This window comes from Strongylocentrotus purpuratus, unplaced genomic scaffold, assembly GCF_000002235.5.
Source record: "Strongylocentrotus purpuratus isolate Spur 01 unplaced genomic scaffold, Spur_5.0 spur5_contig_859, whole genome shotgun sequence".
Taxonomy (NCBI): domain Eukaryota; kingdom Metazoa; phylum Echinodermata; class Echinoidea; order Camarodonta; family Strongylocentrotidae; genus Strongylocentrotus; species Strongylocentrotus purpuratus.
In genome coordinates this window covers 397,541-415,817 of record NW_022145567.1, presented here as the reverse complement: position 1 = coordinate 415,817, position 18,277 = coordinate 397,541, and positions in this window count along the sequence as shown.

The window sequence follows — 18,277 nt, the reverse complement described above, 5'->3', positions numbered from 1 at the left end:
GTGTCAGGATATCACTAACAAGCCCAATACATACACACAGCACCGTCATTCATGTATTTGACTGTCTCTCAGTACAATAAAGACATGTCATCAATCTTGTGACGTTTGAAATGTAGTCATTTTCTCTTCAAAGTGTGCTTATCCAAGCATGTCTGATTTTCAAACAAAAGTCATATGAGAACCACAGGCAAAGTGAAGTTTAGGTAAATTTGTTCATAACTTGGCAGTTCAAAAAAATAATAGGAGTTGCTGGGGGGGGGGCTCTAGTTTAACCATTTCCATTGCAGTTTCTGTACTAATAAAGAACATATATTATGTCTCTATCTTCCTCGCAGCAAGCACACTCAATTACTTGAACTTGAAAAATGAAAATGAACTTGAAGTAGTGAAATTCGTCACTGATACTGACTGCAGTACAAAATAATACAAAAACCTTTTATGTCTAGGAACGCTCCCATGTCGTCCTCTTACACAGGATTATTGATGACTAACACAAACATTCTTTTAAATCGAGCTGTTTCAAGTAGGGTTCTAGTGTAAATTGTGTTTGTCTATATCTTTAGCGTAATTAGCCATGTAGTGTGAAAGGTAGATAATATATATATATATATATATATAGAGAGAGAGAGAGAGAGAGAGAGAGAGAATAGAGAAAGTTAAGAAGATAAAAAGAATAAAATAGAGGTCAGAGACAAAGTCAAAGAAAGACGACAGATTCCATTCTGGACATATTTGATAATGGTATTGCCATGCTACCACCGGGATTATCACATTCAGTTTTAAAACTGAACAGTCGGTCAGAATATAAACACAGTTTTGCAGGTAAGATATTTGAACTGTCCTATTTACACAAATAAGATTATGAACACCTTGTTTATTTTAATTTCATCTGTTAGCATATGTTAATATTTTCATTCCTTATTTCTTACGGAGGTATAGATATTTTAAACTAAAAAAAATACTGTTCCGATTTATCCTATTCTATATCTCAATATATCTAGATCAAATGACAGAGTCCATGGAAATTGAAAGATAAGTATTGAAGTGTTTTGTGTACATATTAAGCTACAGCAACAAAATAGGAATTACAATTGTACTTTGTACAGTAAATATAACCATAACGATTACTTACACACATAAAAACTCAATGATTAACAAGAGAAATAGAGGACAAGACTTTACAGCCATAACAATAAAAAAAACAAATGGCTGGTTATGTCGCATATTACCTCCAGTGAGTCTAGTTTAAGCTCACGTATTTTATAAAGCTTAATTGATATGCTTCAACCATGACAAACAATCAATATGAAGATGATTGAATCTGATTGTGTTTATAGTGCTTGGATTGAATTGACCACATTTAAATATTCCTGTCAGATGGTGCTGCTGATCAGTTGTCATACACTAATAATTTAGAACAAATTGAAAGAAATTAAAAAGAAAAAAAGGGGAATATTACGTATAAAACTACAAACACAATGTAGACCACCTTACTGCCCGAAAACCAGGTTCCGAGTATCGGAATATTGGTAGTTTCTAAATTGACGAGAGGGGGGGGGGGGGTGTATAATGGCAGATATCATTTCTTGTATATATACTTTCGACAAAACAAAAATATTTTCCATTTCTAATCCAGCAACTGACCGAATTGAGTTCATCTGGGATCAGATGCGATTCAGATGCGAAAAATTATAAACATCCGAATCCAACCTTTATGCTTGTCTTTCTTGACTGGCAATATTGTTGTTTTGATGGTCCACTAGACCAACACCCAATGAGACCTTCACAGCACTATACCAAAATTTCTAGGCAATTTTAATAATTTTCGTTAGATTGATGGTCCGTGAAACCGACATCTTTCTATCTTCCCATGTGTATGTTTCCGTTTTATCGGTCTTATGGGCTGTTGTTGGTCACGTGCGCTGGTGGTCTCGTGAGCCGTGGGAATCGTGAAACTTTTGTAACTTCTTTTTGTGTTCTATATTTTCCTTTTTAAGTCTTTGATTTATCGATCTATTTTCCTGTTGGTATTCTGTGCTGTCGGTCTCAGGGCCATATGAAAGTATTCTTTTAAAATGTATTATTATTGCTCGCTTAATTGTGAGTTATTAGTGAGAATTCGCTCCTACTAGCCTGGAGGACCGCCTTAAAAGCTTGTACGGTAATGTTCCTTATAATCAAGTATTACACATTACTGTCCATGGTGTGTTAGGAAGGGAACATTTGAGTGAAATATTGTTTACCAGTCTACGAAAATGAAGAATGGGGTAATTACGTGGGCTCCCTGACGAGGGCAAAACGAAATATAAACATTTAAACAGATTCGTCAAATATTTGATATGATAATTTCATATCTTCAGCAATAAATATAATCAGATAACAGGAGCCATATTTATTCGATTGAAATATTAACTCTGATTGGTTATCATAATAAGCTCTAACACAATCTATAAAATACAAATACAAATTATGGAAAATGATTAACCACTGTATAAACTCACCATAACACAAAGGTCAAAGCAGGCCTTCGACACCTCGTGATATCATAACTTCTAGGGACCAAAATTGACGCGATATACATCACGTGACAAATAAAGGCGTTATCAAAATGTTCCTAACCACCATTCTAAAAATACATGCCATTATTTTGCGACAACTCCTGGCAGTTGGTTTGGTGTGCTATTTACAGCCAAGTTTTTGACATCTTTTCTGGACTAGGCTATTGACGTCTCCACCGCTAGATTAATACACGGCTGAGAACATTTCTATACATGAGGATTATATAAGAAGTAAGTTTTCATTCAGTCTTTTTTTTTAATACAGGGAAGCCCTTCAGAGCCGCAAGGCCTGCTTTTCAGGGGAGCCCTGTAAGCAAGTGACAAAGTACATGGTAAAAATTACTACTAAACAAATTAAAGTGCGGGTTCATAGAAAATCACAAATATGGCAAATAGCGTATTACCAGAAACTGGTAAGCTAACAGATGGCCATCATGCAAGTTTTAGGTCAACTACATATCGGTTGATTTATAAAAAAATACAAATAAAACAACCTCCATAGCATCTGGGATATACGAGAGATTCGCCCAAAAATAACGATGTTTTAACGCCGTCACAATATGAACCAAACCCTGCCCAAGCAGACGACATCCCATAAAGAATGAACATAATTGCAATGCTTTTATTTCTCAAATTATAATGAGTTTAGTGTATATAAATGTGATGGAATTTTACACCATTCAAAAAGGGATATGACCCCCATTCTGATAACTAAATTCTTTTGTTTGTAAATACACAGGTTAGGTGTTAATGAACAATCAAAGAAACCACTTTTTCAAATTAAAAAAACCTCCGGAATGATAGCATTGGCGTCATTTTGTTCCCTCTTGAAACGCCGAACATGCCGCGGTGTCTGCAGCTAAAAATACAATGGCGTCTTGTTTTGTTTACAAGCGACGGATTCCTTTTTTTTTTTAATCCTTGCATTTTTCATCAAAATAATACCATGCACGGGGCTCAGAGTGAGTCAACAGATTAAACATTTAGCCTGAGGGTATTAAAGTGAGAGAAATAACTGAAGAAAAGATGACAAAACAGGCACTGAAATTGTGTGAGATGTCATGGGACATCGTCTGCTTGTGCACATCATGTTCAACATGTGACGTCATATCCCAGCAGCGACCGGAGAGCTTTTCAGGTGCTATGTCGGGGCTGTATCTAAGCGTTTTGTAATTGTTAATAATCATTATCTCAAATGTTTCCAAGCATTGGCTTCTGATAACTTGGCCAATCAAAGTGTCACCTTTGCAATAATGACATTAAATTTAGTTTTTTTAAATCAATGAACCTTCTCTTTAAGTACATTAACACAGAACACGTTTCAGTTTGAAAAGACGAACTACATAAAAGCCAAGCTTGATTAAAATGAGCCAAATGAAGTAAGGGCATTTAAACTTATTTATCAATCAAACAAAACAAGTTCACATAAGTAAATAATACTTGCACTGATACAATAAAATCATTCAAAGTTTTTAAAACACACTAAAAGATTTGTTTTAAACTCAATTCAGACTGGAGGGTTTAAAGAAAAGTGTGGCTAAAAATTAAAAACAGTCAGATTAAAGTGGATTGCACAAAAAGAGAGACATAATAAGAGAAATCCACTATATGTATTTATTTGTCAAAGAAGAGACTTATAGTGGCAGGTTCGATTTTTGATAACTTGCAAAAATTATGATATTTTAATAGGAAGCGGTAATTTATTAAAATGTGATCATACAAAATAAGAAAATGAGAGTTTTTTTTTAATCAGTTCGGGGTTCGGGTATAATTATTGGGCTATTGAGGGCATTTCTTGTAGGGTACGGTTCTGGACGCCTAAATACAAAATGCATTTGAATACAAATGAGCAAAACTATTTAAAACTTTGTAAACGTTTACACAGCATTAGTACTTTAATCCTTCTTCAACATTTTTCATAATAAGTTTTGGCACGATATAGCACTCGACGTATTGAAATCAGCATCTAAACTAATCTTGCATATTTTTTTGGACTTAATTATATTTTTGTCATATATTTGTTTGTACACGTACCCTATACACAGCAACAATAATCTACACACTTTTCCAATTCAATTCAATTCAATTGAATTTATTTTAAAACGTTACAAATCAATTATAAACAATTACGACAATTTAGGAATACATATTGGAAACAGAGGGGTCCATTACAAAGCAATAGAATGAGTGTAGACCTATCATATGATACTTAGGAGATGAGTAGTTGAACTTACAAGTTCGTAAGTACAAAAGGAACAACGAAATAGGGGAAAGGGGGGTACCAACAGAGACAAGAACGGGGCAAGACAATAATTTACATGACAAAGACAGGAGAACACGGTCACAATACAAAGAGTAGACGATGCCCCCCAAAAAAGAAGTGAGGTAAGACAAGTGAAAAGTAAAGCTGAATCATGTTTCGCCTCGTCACACATGATCTGATTTTTCTTACGCATGCTACAGTACGCGATATGTTCCGGACTACTTCATTAGTATGCAACAACCAATTAAGACTTTGTTGAAGAACGATACACGAATACTTAATATTAGTAACATATTCTAGATACTAACCCCGTATTTCTAACTCAACTCATAATTCCGTACTTTTCTTTGAGACCCAAATAACATAGTTTTTAGTTTTACTTGAATTTATCTTCATTTTGTTTATGGTAGACCATTTTATTGAAACATCCAAATTATTTGTTAATGTTTGTTGAACTTGAATAAGATTATCCCCTAATGCAAAGATGACAGTTTCTTCAGCATACAAAGATACTTTTGACATGTTTTGTAAATCAAGTGACATTATTTCATATGGAATACACTTTAAAAACTGCTCTAGATCGATTGTCTTGATTGTCTGTCAGAAGAGGTGGTAATACAGGTTGAATTTGGGGGTTCCTTCTTCGACAAGTTCCTTCCCTAGCAAATGGTAAACCGGCGAATAAACATTTCTGACATCCCCAATTAAAAAAGATTATATATTAGGATTGTAGTTATGTGAGGTGAAGGTTTTTATTCAAAGTCACAGATGTAAAAAAAATAACAGTTTGTAACATGGAAATTACAACATGTACCATCACCTCATCCTGACTCCCATGAACACACCACTAAGTCTACCAGGGAAAGTTGCAATGCTACAATAAAAAATGCAATTCCTGTTCACTCTTGCATAACAGTTTGGTTTAATAAACCATGAAATTTACTCAGCAAATCATGAATGTAGCATATCACCCTCAATTTTATAAGCTCCAAAGGACCTATCACAAATTGGAAGGCTAATTCCTTCGCAACCTAATTTTCATACCCTTTACAAAAATGAGCAGTGCTCACGCAAGCATGAATGATTTTCGAACTTTTTGGTGTCATATGAAAGTTGAGTTTATGAGCTTTCCATACATATAAAACTTTTCCCCCAGAATCATATATTTTATTCGGCAGCCATTTCAAAAGTGTATAGTTTTTTTGGGGACACACGGAAGAAGGATATACTTTAACAAAACGAGAAGAACAATCAAAGTGATATGGACAAGTAAGTTCTCATATACGAATAGAAATGAACATGTAGGTCTAGATATTACTTTTCTGAGTAGTTTATTCTATCAGCCTCACTCTAAAGGACTACAGTCAACATTGATCGACTGAAATAAAAGAAATACCAGACATTTGTCCAGGGTAGAAGGAATCTTTGACGACATATGTGCTTTTGTTATTGTTATTATTTATTGTTTTCGTTCGTTTCACAGCGTGTAGATTCGGGTCCCAAATGAAGACTATGTACAGTTTCCTTATTAATAGGGTTTCAGGAAGGAGGAAAAAAAATTGTTGAATTATGTTTGAAAGGGGAAAATTAATCTTTAGAAAGCAAGATGGCTTCAGACCATTGTTTGACAATACACATTTGCAGCTCACTTATAAAAGGTTTCTAAACAGAATAAAAAGTAGTTGTAGTAGTATTGGTAGTAGTAGTAGCATTAGTAGTAGTAGTAGTAGTAGTAGTAGTAGTAGTAGTAGTAGTAGTAGTAGTAGGCCTTGCCTCCCCCCCTCATCAAAAAGATAAGAGAGAAGGAATTAAAGGGAAAATGGAAAAAAGGAGATAAAAGGAAGGAAAAAAGAGGAAGAAAAAAAGAAAAGGAGGAGGATATCAGTGGCAATTTTCCCACCAGCAAGTTGTGGTTTTGGGGGGCAAAAGGCCCTTGCCCTCTGCCCTCGTCAAAAATAAGAGAGAGAAGGAAGGGAAAGGGAAAGAGGAGAGCTAAAAGGAAACAAAGTAGAGGAAGAAGAAAAGAACAGAATGAAAAGAAGGGGAGATCAGTTGCGCTTAATCCCGCCAAAAACGTGTGGATCAGGAGGGCCAAAAGGCCCTTGCCCCCCCCCCCCCCCCCCCCCCCCCGCCCCAGCAAACCAAAAAGAGAGAGAAGGAAGGCAAGGGAAAGAGGAAGAACCAGAAAGAGAAAGATAAAGGTAGGGGAGATCAGTTGCGATTTTCCCCACCAACAAGGTGTAAATTGGGGAGGGGCCACTGGCGCCCCCCCCCCCACCCTCGAATAAAATTAAAACGTGGTTTATTACTAATTCGATACCGGTAATTTACTAATGTTGCTGAAATGACATAGTTTTCCAAGATTTGTCCTCACTTTTTAATAGTAAATTATACTTTTGTATGCGTTTGTTGGAAAATGACAAATTCCTAAATTCACAGTCAGGCAAGAAAGGCCTACATGTCAGAAATAGAAAGAAAGAGAGAAAGAAAGAAAGAATAGTGACCTGCCAGTGTCAACAAAAAATGATGTATCAAAATATGCTCATCTGACCGTGATTAAATGCCTAAATTATACACTTTTCACTATTTTCAAAAGCTTTTTTAATTGTTGGAAAAGAATTTGAAAACACAAGAACAGAGACTTCTTCATATTCTTTTTGACCTACTTAATTATCGTTTATAAATTGCAGAAAATATTACAAAACCATGTATATCCCTCCAGAAATGAAGGCGAATGCTGAAAATGTGAAAATGATTATATTGTTTTGAGGAAATTAAGGGAGACCAGAAATGATTATTTTACAACAACAACAAATATAACGGTAATATAATGCCTAGAACTCCTGAGCTTCCAGAGATTCTGCCCGTGGACCCCACCGAGGACCCTAAGGCGGGCCTCCAGATGCTTATATGACAATAATTTAACGCCTAAAACCCCTGAGCTTCTGAGGGCTCCGCCCCGTTGACACCACGCCAATTAGTGTCCTGCCAGTTTCACAATTCAGTAAGTTATCAACAAAAATGATCATCTGAACGTTATTAAACGCCCAATAGCCCTGAGCTTTCAGGGGATATGCTTCCTGGACCAAACCAATGGCTCTAAGTCGGGCACCTGGATACTCATCTGACAGTAATTTAAAGCCTAAAACCTTGGGCTTCTGGGGGCTCCGCCCCCTCGACCCCACGCCAATTAGTGTCCTGCCAGTGTCACAAATAAGGTATCAAAATATGCTCATTTGACAGTAATTAAATGCCTAAATTCCCTGAGCTTCCGGGGGCTCCATCCCTCGACCCCACCGGGGTCCTAAGGCGGGCCCCCTGAATGCTCATCTGCCCGCAATTAAATGCCCATTCCCCCTGAGTTTTTTGGAGCTCCGCCCTTGCCCCCACCGGGGTTTTGCCCCTAGACCCCACGCCAATTTACGCTACGCTCTAACGGATCGTAAATACTTTAGCGAGTTAAAAAAAAGAGAGAAGATTGCAGAAAGTAAAGATATAAATTGTTCATACTTGGTAGTGTATAATACAAAAAAGATTTTCATTTCCTTGCCTTGTTGGGTCCCATTTATTAGAAACATGTGCCCTCAATTTCACCTCGTTTGAGGTTTTAATAGCTAGGTTGCATCCTGACTGAGCAAAAGTATTCTTATAAAATATCTTAATTTGTTTTATGTATTATGGCATGTTAATGATTATGTACTTTGGAATGGGGAAAAATCAATTATCATTTTCGCTCTTGGGTTGATATACCGTGTGAGTCAAAAATAAAGTTAACACCTAGAAAATCTATGAGCAGTAAATTATTATACATTTTATTAAAGAATGTTTTATCCCAAATCATTTGGTATCATTTGTGTGTGGTATGTGTTCACAATTGGATGAGCAGGAGACATTGTTTGTGAGAGTGCAAAAATCGACTTGCGCCAAAGTGATGCCTACAGTATGTATAATGTTGGGATTAGCGGAGTGAGAGAATGCCAATGTATCAAATAACTATTGCATTGCATATGCTTTTTGCAGAAGCAAAGTTACACACACACACACCCACACGCGCACAAATGTTCGTTGGTTTCTTATATTCGATATTAAATATGTGTGGCATGATTAATTTTGTTAGGGATGTTATTTGGATCTGCAAAGTCCGAATTAATACCCAAATTCCAATTGTTTTATTCAAACATCACATAAGCAACTTTGGCGCAAGTCGATTTTTGCACACTCGCGAACAATGCCTCCTGTTTATCCATTTGTGAAGTTCAAGCTCAAGTTCAAGTTTTATTTCCACATGTGGTTCATAAAAAACAAGTATTCATACATGGTCAGACATATAAAAAATGCAAAGTAATACAAAATTAACAAACAATAATATTAAGAGAAACAAATAGTGAACAAAATTTAAAGTCCATAAAAACAGAACAACTAAATACATGTAGATATTAAAAAAAAAATAATAACTTAAACATGTGGGGGGACCAACAAAGACGAAGGGCCTGTCGAGGCTAATTCCCAGAACAATAAAATATATTTTGGATATTTTATATATAAAAACAAGCAGAAAACAAAAACAAACCCAAAACCCACAAACAATAGCGACGTACAGTACATGATAAAACAAAATTAAGTTGGCAAATTAAACAGGCAAAAAAAAAAATTAGAAAGTGTCGGACTGTTTTTAATCTCTACTGGTATTGCATTCCAGGATTTTACACCAGTGTACGAAATTGTTGTTTGAGAGAAACTATATTTATACAACGGCAATCTTAAGTGATTTGAATTTCTGGTACTATGGCTATGAATTGCACAATTTGAAGTGAAATAATTATTAAAACTATCTGGTAAAATGTTCTATGTGTGTTATTGAACAAAATAACACACCCAATGACATAAATGATTCGGGATAAAACACTTTTTCATAAGATGTATGATAATTTACTGTTCAAAGATGATTTTTAAAACAATTAGCAATATTCTTGGTGTAAACTCTATTTTGGCTCAAACTATTTGTCAAGGGCTCTAGTTTGGCTGTTTCCTCCGAGTGCAGGTCATTATTGAAGTGTTTACGCTTAGGGTGACCCATAAACTCATTCCAGTCATATTGAACAATTCTCTGTGAAATTATGACATCATTTAAGATAAAGTTGAGTCTAGTCATGCGATTGCATTGTGAAAGAAACGGTGTGGAATCGATCAGAAAAAAGTTGATCATGTAGCATATAAGTATTGGTATGTACTGCAAGGTTCTGGAATCATCAAAATGATAAGAAATTAGGACCAGGCTTGGTGAAATTAACAAGCACTATACACAGAAAGATGTATTTGGGACTACACAAATATGTGCCATAAAAATGAGGTCCACATTTTTAAGCTGTTATAAGTCATATTTAGAATATTAAGGCATTTGAAGAGCCATGCTTTACATGGAACATTTTTTCTCTGATGTTCTTCCACACTTACATAATAACAATGAAAACGCTCAAAAATTATGTTTCACCTCCCCAAGCTTACCTTATCTTTAAAGGTATATACCAGTTCAATTTAATTAAATTCAATTAAATTCAATTCAACTAAAGTTTATTCCTTTTCCTTAAAAATCACATTACAAGAAGACATGCATTTGCAAAAGGTACTGTAAATAACATGCAAAATCTTTCACTAGAATATACATAAGTACATTAAAATATTAAACAATAGTGGAAAAAGGGAAGTTATAAAAACCCAAATAAATGAGTTTGTCGAGATATCTCCCCAAAAATAATTAAACAAAATGTGATGAACATAATAAAGATTGAAATTACATAAACTTATTTTGCCCCAGAGAAAACTCGTATAACAACAAAAACACACAAAACATACAAGCCCGCCAGATACACACATACACACACACATTATATAAAAAGTGGAAAATATAATATACAAAATCAAATATGATTAGATGCTGATTTACACTTCTTTTAAATCCATTGTAATCATTATAGATGTTATTTTATTTGGCAAAGTATTCCATATTGTTGGTGCTTTATTTCTGAAAGAAAATAATAAATAAGATTTTTCAACAACCCATATATGATATTTATTTTTAGTATTCGTATTATATGTATGAATTGCATTATTGAGCCCGAGAGCCAAATTTCAGTTTCTTTTACAAAGTATACATCAGTGACAAAGTAAAATTACACGTTAAACATATGCATGGTAACATTATGGTAGTAAAATTGCAATTCTTTTTGTACATAATATATAATTGTGCTTCTACGGCACCTGCTCCGGCTACAATTACTCCGCGGCAATCCAGTACATTAACCAAGCTCCCAATCCCAACCCCGGTTAAGAAACCTACACCGCACAGAACCCAACACCAAGCCCGCACCTTGCTCCCAACCCAACAACAAATACAACCCCAACCCCTTATCATTGATGAAATAAAGCCTGGAGCAACCGCCGCCAGAGCATGTGTCGCTCGCCATCGATCGTTAAACATTATGGCAGATTGCTCGGTACATATACATAAATCTGAATGTTATTACCACATTTCCAATACAATTATATATTGAACTGAGACAATATATGAACAGGAATAAATTTGTTTGAAATTCGAAAGAATTAAATGTTATGGTTGGAAAAGGCATACTCAGATGGGTATGGTATGGTTATGGTGTTTTCTTTAATAACAGAAGCAGATACAACAACAGATACCAAATCCAGGAATTAAAAAATCAAATAGATGCTACAATGATTTAAACAAATTATACATTGTAGGTAAAATGCCGACAATGTTGTATTTGGACCAAATTAGTAAAAGGTAGAGTATTGCATGAAACTGATTTTCGCAAAAAAACATAGATCGCATAAAAACATGGGTAATTGTTAAAAAGTCAAACTTGATTTTGTACAATTAAATCTTTTTAAGTTAAAAAAGTAGCAAATATTTGAAAAAAGAAAATATAATGATTTTAAAATGAAATGAATAACTTTGTTAATAACTTGAGGATTAATATCATCTATTCCACAACTATTTGTAGCCTTTAAGTCCTTTACAATTTATACAATTTCGCTCTTTGTAACTGGCACTATAACGAATTTGTACATTGTGTAGGCAAGAACTTGGCGTAATCATCATTACAGTTAGGCATTGATTTACTTATTTCACTCCCGATATTTATATTTTGAACAATGGTTAAAATAATCAGAAATAATTTTAGGATCATAAATGTCTTGTCCATTGATATATATATATATATATATATATATAAAGGATTTTTTTTTTTTAAAGATTTCCAAATCAAAGGTAGTAAACAGTTAGCATATATGACACTCACAAAGTTAATAACTGCATTATTTGTATGCTGTATGATATTTAGATTACAATCACAGTATAAATACACTTGTTTTTACGGTTCATTTTTTCTAAACATTTATCCAATTCTTCTGTAAATTCTCTAAGATTATCTAAGTTAAATAACATAGGGTATTATTGTGTATCCAAGTTTCATAAAAACCATAAATAGACAATTGAAAAGGAATAGTAGATATGAAATTAGATATTGCATCAACATTTTTGTTTAAACTACATGAATCGAAATGAAGAATACTACAATTATCAGTTTGAATGAGTGAATTAATAGGTATACTGTAATAATCATCATCGTCATCATTGAATACATGATCATCCACATAAGACAAGGAATTTAGTGTGCAAATATCAAAATTGAATATTGCACAGACACTATCATTATGTAAATGTGTCGTGGACTAGTGGATACGTCGCCGGAGTGTCGATCACAATGCCCGCGGTTCGAATCCAGCAGCGGCACTAATGTCCTTTTGCAAGACATTGATCTACATTTGCCACACTCCACCCAGGTGAAGTAAATGGGGACATGTAAGAAGCACTTCATTGAACGCTGTGAGCACCGAAATCGGTAGCCTAGCAGAGCCAGGGTAATATTGGAGCGCTTTGAGCACCTTACAGGGTGGATATGTGCGCTATATAAATAGCCAATATTATTATTATTATTATTATTATCTAGAATACTGAATGGAAAAACAGAGTGTACACAAACAGGGGAAAGACAATGGCATGTGTCATTAATGCCACCTTCTGAGATTTCGTGTAAGCAAGCAGAATATGTTTTATCCATAATTTCCACTAAAAAATTACAATTGGAACATAGCATATCAAAGCACAAAGATTAAACAATGTATATACAAATGGATTAAAAAAACGAAAATAAAAGAGAAATAGAAGTCAATGAAGCCCCTACAATATAACATCAAAAGTATGAGCCATCAACTCGACCAGGAGGCACATTGTAAGAACTAAATTGTATTAATGTCTTGTTGACAGTTGATCAGTCGTCTCCTACTGCCAGGCTTCTTTGAGAGTGCAAAGTTCTGGTCATGCGATTACATTGTGAAAGAAACGTTGTGGAATCGATGAGAAAAGGTTGATCATCTAGCATATAAGTATTGGTGTGTACTGCAAGGTTCTGGAATCATCGAAATGATAAGAAATTTTGCCCAGTCTTGGTAAAGCTACAAGCACTGTACAGAGAATGATGTATACGGGACTACGCGATATCTATCCAGTCCGGATATGTATAATAATTTACCAATATATCAATTAGTAGGCGGTTTCCAGGCAAAATTCGTATAGTCAAAACATATTCTTTCACATGATTGGTAGTAAAAGCTTCCATTTCATTTTTTTTGAGAGGGGGGCGTTTCCAAAACTGGTCTAGACCTTTCACTGTGAGGTATTTTGTTTTCGTTTCTTTTTTGTTTTGTTCAGAAAACTGAGAAAGCTTGCGAGTTGTTCAACAACATGAAAATAAGACGATTCTTCCCCAAGACTCTGATTGTGACGTAGGAATTCAGGATCAGAAACCGTAGGTTTATTTGTTTTGTTTGTATCAATCGTCATCAAGTAAAACGTAAACCTCGGTTGTGACATATTATTTTTTTTACTGGGTGTAAGCCACAATAAAGTTTAAATAATAGACACATTGGATGTTATAATTTTCACTTGCGTAAAACGCTATTGCATATATAAGTGAATAGAATGGAAAACGGTTAAAGTGAGGCTAAAACGTTAGAATAAGATTGTTATCTGCATGAGCAAGCATTTAATATGCTATCTTTGATCATTCCAAAAATTTGGACAATTTCTTGAGATGATAACGACAGAGAAGTAGAGAAGAGTGCTCAGCAAAATATAGACAAAGAGAGAGAGAGGGGGAAGGGAGAAGGGAGAATGTCGAATATAATTATATGTATTTATGCTCAGACTGGTAGTAAAATAAAATTCCCCATAAAATACGCGAGTCTCCAACGTTAGAAACCTTCAAGGGTGAACTTAAGACTTATCTGTTTATATATTAGATACTGGAAACTGATTTTCTCAATGTTGAGTCAACGGATGTGTACACGTGCAAATAAAAAAATAAAAACGTGCCATTTTACACTGGGCTGTTTATACAGTCATGTACTATACTGCATGGATGTGTGAACGTCGTTCGTGTGTGACCGATTTTCCTATCCGTGGTGTAGCATTCATCTACATACAATGAATAGTCTTGATACGCACTGATGGATACCTACAAAGTATACGTTCTTTTCTACATTGCCCTATATGTATAATTCTCGGCCTCCGAGTTACTCTAAACATGAAGCTGCTGATACAGACTAACTCCAGCCGATGTCCAAGACCCTATAAACCTTGAAGTGACTTGGGTGAAGATACGCCTTCCTCCGTTCCTCGTCGTCCAAGATCCATCTCCTGCATTTACTGTGCAGTCGTATATTACCCTTAGCCTGATGTTGAACTTGAGACAGAACTCATATATCATTTGGAAACAACTATTGATGTTATTTTAACTAATTATTCGGATGCAGGTCTTGTAATATTGGGAGATTTTAATCGAATAATTATTGATCCGGTGCTTTTAACCCACTCATTTCGTCAAGTCGCTGATTGCCCTACTAGAGGAGCTCACATTTTAGATAAGATTATCACTAATATTCATCAGTTTTATGATAAACCACAGATTTATTCTCCTATTGGAATGTCTGACCACGATTCAATTATGTGGTTTCTACTTAAAATCCTAACCTAAATTACCAAATACTACTCGTTATGTATTCAACAGACCCATGACAGATAGTGCAATAAGGGTGTTTGGACAGTGGGTATCTTCTTATGATTGGCCAGAAGTGACTGAAGATGTTGATGTAAATGTTCGATGTGATTCTTTTTATAATACTTTAAATAATGCAATTAAAATTTATTTTCCAGTTCGTAAGGTATTATTGCACTTTAGAGATAAGCCCTGGATGACAGTTAAAATTAAATCTCTGATTCATAAGAGACAAATTGCATTTCATCTGGGTAAGGGAATTTTGTGGAAACGTTTAAGAAACAAAGTAAATTCATCAATTCAGAAAGCAAAAGTTAAATAATACAGGTCACGTATTCCGAAACTTAAGAAAAGTAATCCTTCACGATGGTATCAAGAAATACGCATCCTCACAAAGGGAAGTCGTCAATCACTCAATATCCCAGTTGATGGTGTTCATCCTAGTGAGAGAGATACAATTACGAATACCATAAACAAACATTTCATATCTGTCTTTTCTGATTTACACCCACTAAATTTAGCAGCTATACCTGCATACTAACCTTCTAGAGGTTTACCCGAGGTATAACCTTGGCAGATTAATAAAGTTCTTTCTAAAATCAAATGCTCGATGGCGAATGGCCCAGATAATATTTCAGCACGCCTAATCCGTCTTTTTTCTGTTGAACTCTTGGGACCTTTAAGCTATATAATTAACGCTTCTTTTAGTCAAGGAAAAGTTCAGGCCTCCTGGAAGTGTGCTATTGTAGTACCGATCCCAAAGGTGAATCATGCACGTATTGACAAACTCATACCTATATCATTAACATATCACTTTGCTAAAGTCATTGAAGGTTTCATCGCAAAGTGGATTTATCAGGACATTGCCCAACATATTGATCCCTATCAGTTTGGAAACCAGAAATGTTTATCGACCTCACATTGTTTGATTAATATTCTTCATTATGTTTTTCTAAATGCTGAGGTACCAAAAACGTCATCGACGATACTTCTCACAGATTTTCCAAAAGCGTTTGATAGAATAGATCATACAGTTGCCATCAAAAAGTTAATTAAAATCGGTGTACGACCAGCGGTAGTTTACTGGATATCTGATTTTCTTTCTGAACGTAAACAAAGAGTTCGCTATCACAGCGATCTCTCAGAATGGTGTCAAATAAATGCAGTTGTGCCTCAGGGTACGAAACTTGGACCCTTAATTTATCTTGTGATGATAAATGATTTCAAATCTTCTGAAAGCATACATATGTTTAAATATGTCGATGATCTAACCCTAGTTGTGTGTCGTAAATCAAACCAAATTTCAAACATGCAAGAAGCTGTAGAATATCTATCTTTGTGGGCTGATATTAATAAAATGCAATTGAATCCTACAAAGTGTATCAAAATGGACATTTGCTTTTCTAGAGTACCAGTCAATCAGTCTTCCATCATTCTCGAAAATTGTGTTCGTACAACTGTGTCACAGATTAAATTACTTGGTATCACGATACAAAACGATTTGAAGTGGGAAGCCCATGTCAGAGATATTGAAAAAAGAGCGAATGCGAAACTATATGCTCCGTTCTTTAGGGAAGTTCGGCCTTTCACATGAAGATCAGATTACTATTTTTATTGGCTATATTCGCCCAATCCTTGAATATGCTACTCAAGTTTGGAGCGGAGGCCTCACTGGTGCACATAAACAACGCATAGAAAGATTACAAAAACGTGCATTGAGGATTATCTTTAGAAAGGATTACCATAGTTACGCAAACGCTCTTACTCAATCGAAATTACAAGCATTGGAAAGTCGTCGAAAGGACTTATGTGTTACCTTCTTTAAACAAAACTCTATCATGCACAGACCAGTTCAAACAATTTATACCCCAAAGAGCACACAATAGAACTTTGCGAAGAACTATCAAGATCCCTGAACCCAGATGCAAAACTAAACGTATGCAGAATAGCCCAATCCCAGATTTGATCATATTGTATAACAACAGTTTGTTATGATTGTATTATACTTTGAAACAAATTAAATTGTCGAATTTCTTCTTCTTTTTTTTTAATTACAATTTCATACTCCTTAGTATATAATTAATTCATAAATCTGAGGTCTGATATTTTACCAAGTTATTCAATGTATTTTGTTTATGACATGAAGAATGCGATGCATATCTATATTTATATTTTAATATTTCTAATGTTTACCTCATAACATTCATATTTGTTTTGCAATGTATTTTTGTATTTTGTCAGCATGTACATAATTGTTTTCCCTCTCTGTCTATCTGTCCCCTTTCACCCATCTTTCTCTATCTCTCTCTCTCTCTCTTTCTCTCACTCTTTCTCTCTCTCTCTCTCTTTCTCTCCTGTTTTCCCATCTCTCTTTCTTTTTTAACTCAAATGTTTAAATTGAAATATTGAATAAGATTAATGGTATATAGTATATACACGCTCTTCATAATTATAAAGATTGTAGTGTGACATCCTGTATACTTGCTTTTTTTTCAGCAATTTACTTATGTGCAATTCAGTTACTTTTTACTGTGATATCTCTTGAAATGTTATTGTCTTCATCATCAATGTTTTATTCCTGCACAATTCAGTTGCTTGTAACTGCGATACATGGAAATGAATCAATAAATACCATTTATCTATGTATCTATCTATCTATGTAATGTAATCGTATTTTGTTTGTTAAACTACAAATATTAACTATTATTATTTATGAATGTTATAATGAATTAGTTATTATAATTATATATCATGTATTATATTGTTGTAATTTGTAGGTTAACATTACTTTGTATTTTTATTTTTGTTAAGCGCTTTGAAACATTAAAGCGCTATATGTAATATATTGTTATTATTATTATTATTATAAAATGTTAATTTAAATCGTTCATTTTTTTCTTCTATTATCAAGGAGATTTCATGTTCTTCATTTTTTTTTAATAAAAAGTCTAAAATACTTGATTTTTTGCTTTTGAATAATATGTGTTTTTAAGGCTACAAATGGCTCTCCGTAATGTTTAAGTCCAACTTAAAGGTAATACAAAGTTTTGGTATGGGGTCATGAATTTGGTTCAAATGAACATATTGGAAGCATATACGATCCTACAATATTCAGTGATCGTTGTCGCGGTCGAAATCGACTCTAAATTTATGAAATTGTAAATAATAAACACTTTATGTTGAATAGCTCCCTCTCAAGGTCAAGATATTAATTAAGCTATAAAACAATGTTTATTGACTAAAATTGACTGATTAGCTATTCTCGTTCGGAAATTATATACCACAACTACATACTCTGAGATTTTCATGGTCGCAGCTACCAT